The sequence below is a fragment of the Phalacrocorax carbo genome, chromosome Z (assembly GCF_963921805.1).
Source record: "Phalacrocorax carbo chromosome Z, bPhaCar2.1, whole genome shotgun sequence".
In the NCBI taxonomy this organism is placed as follows: Eukaryota; Metazoa; Chordata; class Aves; order Suliformes; family Phalacrocoracidae; genus Phalacrocorax; species Phalacrocorax carbo.
Window position 1 is genome coordinate 34,061,649 of NC_087548.1, and position 7,325 is coordinate 34,068,973.

Here is a 7,325-nt window from a genome sequence, read left to right on the forward strand (position 1 = left end):
CACAAGATAGCATAGAAAATGATTCAACAGAAATGAATGTTTTGCGTGGTCTTCTTAAGCTAAACCTGTTGGGAAAAATCTTATTTCCTATCCATAAATTTTCTATTTTCTGTACTAATAACCACTCCTCAGCTATACTCAAGGGAACTGGACAAACTTTGTATTTTTCCTCACTTCCATTAACATTTTTCCTTTATTAAGAAATATCTATTTGTAGAAACATGGTCTACAAGTAATGCACTGGATGATAAAGAGGGGTTGGTAGAGAATCTTAATAACACTGTACAGAACCTATCCTCTATTTTTCAACTGTGGGTTGATCCAAATTTTCTGAGACAAACCCATGACAATAACTTAATATGGAGCACAACCGTAAACACATATGTTGATCAAACATACATACAGAACTATGCAAAGTGCATTTTACAGTCCTCCAAAACTCTACTCCAGCATGGAATGACTCTCTAGCAAAACCTGAGTGATTTCCTCTAAGAGAGCTAGTCGCCAAACAGTATTTTCCACAAAGGACCCATTCAGAGAGAGACTTGAGTTCACACAGTATGGATGTAGATAAACCCAACTACCCACTTTCTTGAACAGCTGTCTTCTTCAGCAACTTTCTTCTTCCTCATTTATCTGATTGCTAGTAGTCTCTTCAAAACAGTCATGTAAGGGTTTTTTTAGTTCTTTGCTTTAGTTTTCCTACAGAATCAAACAGAATTGGAAGTTACTCCATATGCTCAGAAATACAGTGTTTCTGTTTGCTTTTTAAATTTAAGTTGGACTCAAGAACAGAACATATTTTGCACAGAAGATGCAAAAGTTCTTGCTCTGAGCTCTAAAACAGCAGTGCAGTTGAAAAACAGGGCAGTTTCTGTTTAAGAGTAAATGTGTTGAATAGCAACAGCATTATATTATTCACCCAGAGTTAGGGGTATTAACTTTACAGAGTCTGATGCTGCTATGGTTATCTCAAATCCACAGATATTTATTTTTTATTCCCCAAGGTTGTGTCAATACAGTAACATCATGTTTTACATAAGAAAGACTATTAACCCCTCTGCTGCAGATGTGTAGAGACCAGAATAATTTTCCAGATAGTAATCCTTACCACTATCTATTAATCATTAATAAATAAACACATAAAGCTGAATCAAAGCCCCACTAACACAAAAGGGATAAAAGTTTTAAATATCTTTCTACTTAAAAAGAAAGGCTGACTTTAATTTTTAGGTATGGATTTATATTCTCATATAATTAAACTAGTTTATAAAATAAATAAAGTAACTGTATAGTTTGAGAATACTTTTTATTTAGAAAGTATCTTTCTGAAGTGCATACTAGGGCAGATATGACAGAAGAATAGAATTAAATGCACCATTAGGCTAATATTGCCTGCTCTTTACAGGATGCTGCTGTTTGACCATCTCTGTGCTTTAAATTTTGGGGAATAGACAGTCAAAGATTTTTGCAAAGGAAAAGCCTGATTCTGTAAAATGAAGTAAAATTCCTGGATAGGACCCAAATCCACTGAATTTACAGATTTCTATTTCCCATAACCATGTGCTACCTGACCAAAAAGAGAGCTGTTGCTAAGCAACGCCGTTCTCCTTTCCCCTCGGTCGGGTTTCAGCCTCAAACAAAGGCTTGCTGAGCAAGTGTCTGTGCCAAAGAACACTAAAAAGTGAAAAGCTGGCAAAACAAGCACCAGCAATTTCCAGCCTGGATTCCACCCTCACAGGACCCACGTTTGGAGCTTTTTCTGAGAGAGGCATAAGGCGATGAGGAAAGCAGGACATGTGGATGCTTTGTATTCTATTTGCTATTTTCTGCACATATTTTAAAATGAGGGGGAAGCCAGAGCCCTATTTTGTACAAACCACATGACTTATTGGTCCCACTTGGCACCAGTCTAGTGAAAGATAAATTTCCTCCCCAGACCTGATCCAAATGTAGTTTTGTGTTATAGTGTGAGGGGCTAGCACAGAAATGATCTTGACAATGTGTGTAGGCACTCCTGTAAGACCCTAACAGCTGTTCCAGTGTCTGCTAGATCCTGGATATACCAAGTACTTATTAATTTGCCCATAAACACAGCCATTGTTTCAGTCATTAAGAGGTGAAAAAAATTAAGCTAATATGTTTTTTTCCTTGTCGTATTCCAAGAGGATCATATTACATTTCACTCTGCTAAATTCAATTCCTATTGCTGTTACTATAAGTTGCTTCAGAGTGTGGGGTGCAATACAGGTGTAAGGTGTAATACTTCTGCATTTAGGATTTGGGGTTTTTTTGTTGTTCTGTATGTTTCTTTTGAGATTTTACTGCTTGTTTTTCATGTTAATGAATCATACCCTTGCCAAGACCTCTACATTACTTCCTCTGATTATTTGGATAAAAACCACTTAATGCCCTTCTTTCTATTCTGTCTATCCATACAGCTAAAACATGACCAGTGTACCTCCAGCTGTAAAGGGCACATGCTTTGGTGACAGATTATAGCACTGCATTATAGACACTCCAACTGTAGTAAGCTAGAATTTCAACCCAGGGGAACCTGTGTCAAAGGTAGCACAGAAATGCTCTGTCCTAGAAGGCTGAGGGCCAGTGCATAGTATTTTGTTTTGCAAGTTCAGTAGATCATTTCCTCAGAGGAAAATGGTAATAGGGAGGTGACCAGCATAATGGACAACTGCTGTAATGCAAAAGCTGACCCTACCAAATAGTGAGAAAGTTAAGTGAGGATCACAGTTCTAACTGCAAATTAAAAACTCATAGCTAGGAAAAACAGCTAGAACCTATATAGTGACTGAGATATTATTTAACCTTTGATGCACCAGCCTGAGTGCAGGAATTCTTGAGAAGATGGAAGAGTTCACAGGAGGACTCTGAAAATGATCCATTTTTATGGGTTATCATTGTTCAAACTGTCATTTCACTAACAACTTCCATAAGAGAAGTTACCCTTGGAAGTATTGTACATGTCACATTTTGTGTATTGGCAGAAAAGTGTGGAGTGCATTTGGAAGCTCATACATGCAATTTACATACTATCTACAATAAAACACAAATATAATGATCATTGGCTTTTTAATCAGGTTTTGTTTTGGAAACTAATATTTCATTTAAAAAGAATGGATAATATTTAGGGAAATCATTACTTTTCCTAATTTCATGTGCCTTGAAAAATGTAATTGAATCAGAATTATATTTTGACAACATGTAACACGAGCAAATCACAACAAATGTTTATCAACTTTATCTTATTAATAAGGCATGAGAGAAAGAAGAGAGAAAGAAATGAGAAAGTTAAACATACAAGATTTTTCCTAAAGGAAAATTTGTCTAAACTGTCAAGTAACTTTAAAATAAACAATAGCTTTGTAAAATTCTCATGGTGGATATAGCTGTCTGGAAAATTCATTCTTAGAAGCTTGGGTGTGTTGGCTGCTACTATAGTGTAAGTTTAAATTTATCTATACATGATTAGTACTGTCAGTTATTCATTGTCTTCAGCTTATCTAAGTAGTCAGCTTTTATATATGTTCACAAATATGCCATGACTTCATTCATTATTTACAATTGCTTGACCAATTATTTGTATTAAATATTATTATTTACATATTATTATTAAATTAATTATTTGTATTAAAAAGAAAGATTTTGTCCTGCAGCTCATTTGTCAACTACTAAATGTGAATATTTTATATTAATTGCAGCTGGTCTCAAAAGTTACATTGTACTTATTCTATGTTGTGACTGGATGACCTAGTACTTCCCAAGCTTAAAAAAAATATTTTGCTGTTTTTAACTCTTTTTTTGTGAAAAAAAAGCCTGATTTAACAAATACAATTTGTATTGCCCAATGGCTTTTTTCCTCCACCAAAAAAATAATGTCAAAGTGAAGTGCAGAAATAGTTGGTTCGAGCTGTAGAAAAAAATAGTATTTTATTTTTTTCTCCATTTGCGTGATATTTTGTACAAGAGAGAATCTTATAAAGCCTCTATGTTGGTAGAATGACACTGAATTTGTAGTTATAAGACCCTTCTTAGTTAAAAAATAACTTTTTCACAATGGTAACTCATATAACAATGGCTTAAGAATATGAAAAGAAAATAGGAACAAGAAGCAAATTTCTAAAGCAACAGGTTATTCTTTTCAATACATATGGAGCCCATCTATTCCTTTTCTCTGGCCCACCATGAGCAATTTACCTTGAAGAGGCTGGCTGGTTACCAGTAGTGCCCCCTTTTAAGTAAGGACTCATCTCAATGTGTGTTCCAAACTATGAAATAGAGACAAAGGAAAGGAACAGGTAATTTTTTGTGAAGGATAAAAAACACAGTGTGGTGTTTAAGTCATGCATTATTGAAACTGTATTTCCCAAGAAGCCCGCCATTTTCACTAATTAGCAACTAGTTAGTTTTCCATCCTGAGGCAAACTGACAATTAGTAACTACCTAGTAAAGTTGTTTGCCATAGTAGTGGCTGCTTCCGTAGGTGTTATCGTGAAGACTTAATAGTTTACTGTAACAATATTTCATTTTCAGAGAGGCTGGGCAAGAAGCATGAGCAGTGCAGCCATTAGTAACCAACTGTGATAGAAAACTGGTTCTGTTTACTAGCATTTGCAAACTGATCTTCTAGCATTCAGAATGGAGAATTCTTTTCATTTTACAAATCTTTGATAAATACTGTAGCATCATCTCTCCTGCTACTACATAACCTTCTGTTCTCTTTCAGCCATCTATGCATTTTGTGTTTAGACCAACAAGATTATCCATTGCTGGTTATAAGACAAAAATCATCAGCTCACATGCTTCCATTCTTACCTGGTCTAATAACAGTAGGGCAGAAATAGTATCTAGGGGTGGTTTCTTCTGCTGAAAAAACAATTTCACATTTTAAAAACTGATATGAATATTCAAAAGAGTGAAATGTATTTAAGCAATTCATTATTGAAAATACTGTTTTGGTAAGCCAATGGATGAAACTACGAACTTAACAGAAATAGTAAATATGCTAAAAAAGAAGGCTGCCAGTAGCTTGTAGATAAATTCATTTAGCTATACTCAAACGTCTTCCTATACTATTATCATAAAAAGAAACACATGGTAATATCATCATGATATACGGCAATATGGCAAAATTAGACAACCGTCTATAAGAGTAGAATAAAATAATGGACATTTCTAAGCATTCCAAGGGTATTTTTTTTTGGCTTTTATTAGTCATTGTTTAAATTACTCTGCATTGTAATTGTAGTTACTTCTTGACACTTACACCAGCCTTTAATTCAGCCATTAACCTTTCATATTATAGTGTGCTTAGCAAATCATTGACTCCCCATTTTACAGAAGTTATTTAGTTCAAGTGAACACCTCTACAGAGCAACAAACAGTAGAAAATGATAATGAAAATAACGGTATTGGGAATAGGTATTCAATAGCACAGGTTGAGGTATGAGAACACCATGCAATTTTGACAGAACTGAGCCTTTTTCATTTCTTTTCAAAATGTTCACGCCAGCAACAGTTTAGTCTGTCGAAGGAAAGTATGTGTCGTCACAGCCTCTTGTAGAAATATGTTTTTATGTGTGTATATATATTTTTTTACATATATAAAATATGTAATTTCCTACAAGTGTTTCTATTTTCTGTTCTTTATGCTTCCTCAGGGCTTCTTATATCCAATGAGGAGAGAGAACAATACTGCCAGATACCACTGCTAGAGAGATTAGGAAATATATATTATAAATAGCTGGCAAATAATTAATGAATCAAACTTTGCCTAGAATTTGTGTGCATAAAACAATGAACTAACTTTTTGTAATCTTTTCGAATATACAAAAAGATTTGAGTTGGTTCACATACAAATTGTTAATAGGAAATGGAACTAATAATGTTAAATATCTGTCATATCTGTGATATTTGACATAGTTGTGATAACTGTCTGTCTTCATTTCCCTGTGATTAAAGCAATCACTGTCAAAGAAGCATATAAACTACTAAGTTGATGAAAGGTAACTTAAAATTTATACCCTTTTGAAGGTATGGCTGTGCTGCAGGAAAGGGCCTTCTTGAAAACAGCTTTTGAATCCAGGAAGTCAATGATTAAGCTCCTCAGGACTGTTTTTCCCACTACCCAGCAGCTAAAAGGAGGAACATCTTTTCTCTCACTCTTGCAGGCACCAGTTCTCAAATTCTCCTGCCATATGTGCTGGGAACGTTTTTTTTATTTTCATTTTACATAATCATCCAGTTTTACTAAGGGGAATCTGCCATCTGCCTAACCCTTTGCTATGTATCTTACTGTTTCACTTTGAAGGCATTGGCTTCATTTTGATATGCTGACATAAGTCCATATTTGGAGGCTTGGAAGGGGTTACTTTAATCTCCAGGAGAAAATGTACATTCTCCTTTTCAGTTTAACAGTCCTGTGGGCTTGAAAATTGGTCTAAGTTTTATGTTTCTGGTACATGTGTTTTTCTTCGTTGACTGTGATTCATGACCATACCTACAAAAGCTTCAGAAAATATGAGATTTAATTCTCACACCAGCAGTTAAAAGAAACAGATCTAGGTACTTTCAGAAGAACGTGGTTTTTCATGTAAAACTGTGTAAGGAATATCACCATTTGATATTGACACCTCTACTTTTAATTATTACTGGAACATGAGTTTTCTTTGGAGTCATCATTCAATTTGTCCCTCAAAACACCACAGCTTTGGAAACCCTTTTCTGCCTTATAATATCATGTCAAAAAAGGCTGAACTTCGGGATGATATGTTAGTGAGTTCTGAGGTCAAATATGCCACAGATTTGTGTACTACAGTTTGCTGTCTGATTTGTTGACTTCAGAAGCAGACCTCTTCAAAGAAGCCACTGAATATAAATGCATTCTTCCACCCACACATTTACCATCTTTGGTGAATCCAAATGGGAGATGAAGAGAGTAATTCTACAGATATATTAATCTGTTCCATGGCTTTATGTACAGTCTGGTGAATATATGCTCTGCAATGGATAGCACAGAGGTAACTTTAAGATGGTTTAGACACTCCTGAGCAAGCTTTGAAAAGAAGAAAGCATGCATCTGATTCCCCATAGTCACAAAGTGTCATTCTTGCAGTTGAGGAATTTAGTTGCTAGAATTTTCCCCATTTTATGATTTATTTGTTTTGAATAGGCTTTTTCTTTCACTCTGGAGATAACCTAGGCTGGTCAAACTACCTCACTGCAAGTGAAATACAATACTGGAACACCCTGGCTCTTTAGAGAAACTCAGTTATTATATGGGTTAGCAGAAAACACTTTAAGAAATT

At 34.9% G+C, this 7,325-nt stretch overlaps 1 long non-coding RNA gene across 1 annotated transcript; it reads right to left on the bottom strand.

The window, feature by feature from the left end:
• Positions 1-414: 414 nt before the first annotated feature.
• On the bottom strand, positions 415-4,878 carry LOC135310616 (uncharacterized). Its single transcript, XR_010370686.1, has 3 exons — positions 4,834-4,878; positions 4,216-4,286; positions 415-702 (listed from the first exon to the last, which is right to left on the bottom strand). It is a non-coding gene; the product is annotated as an uncharacterized LOC135310616 (long non-coding RNA).
• Between the last annotated feature and the right edge of the window lie 2,447 nt (positions 4,879-7,325).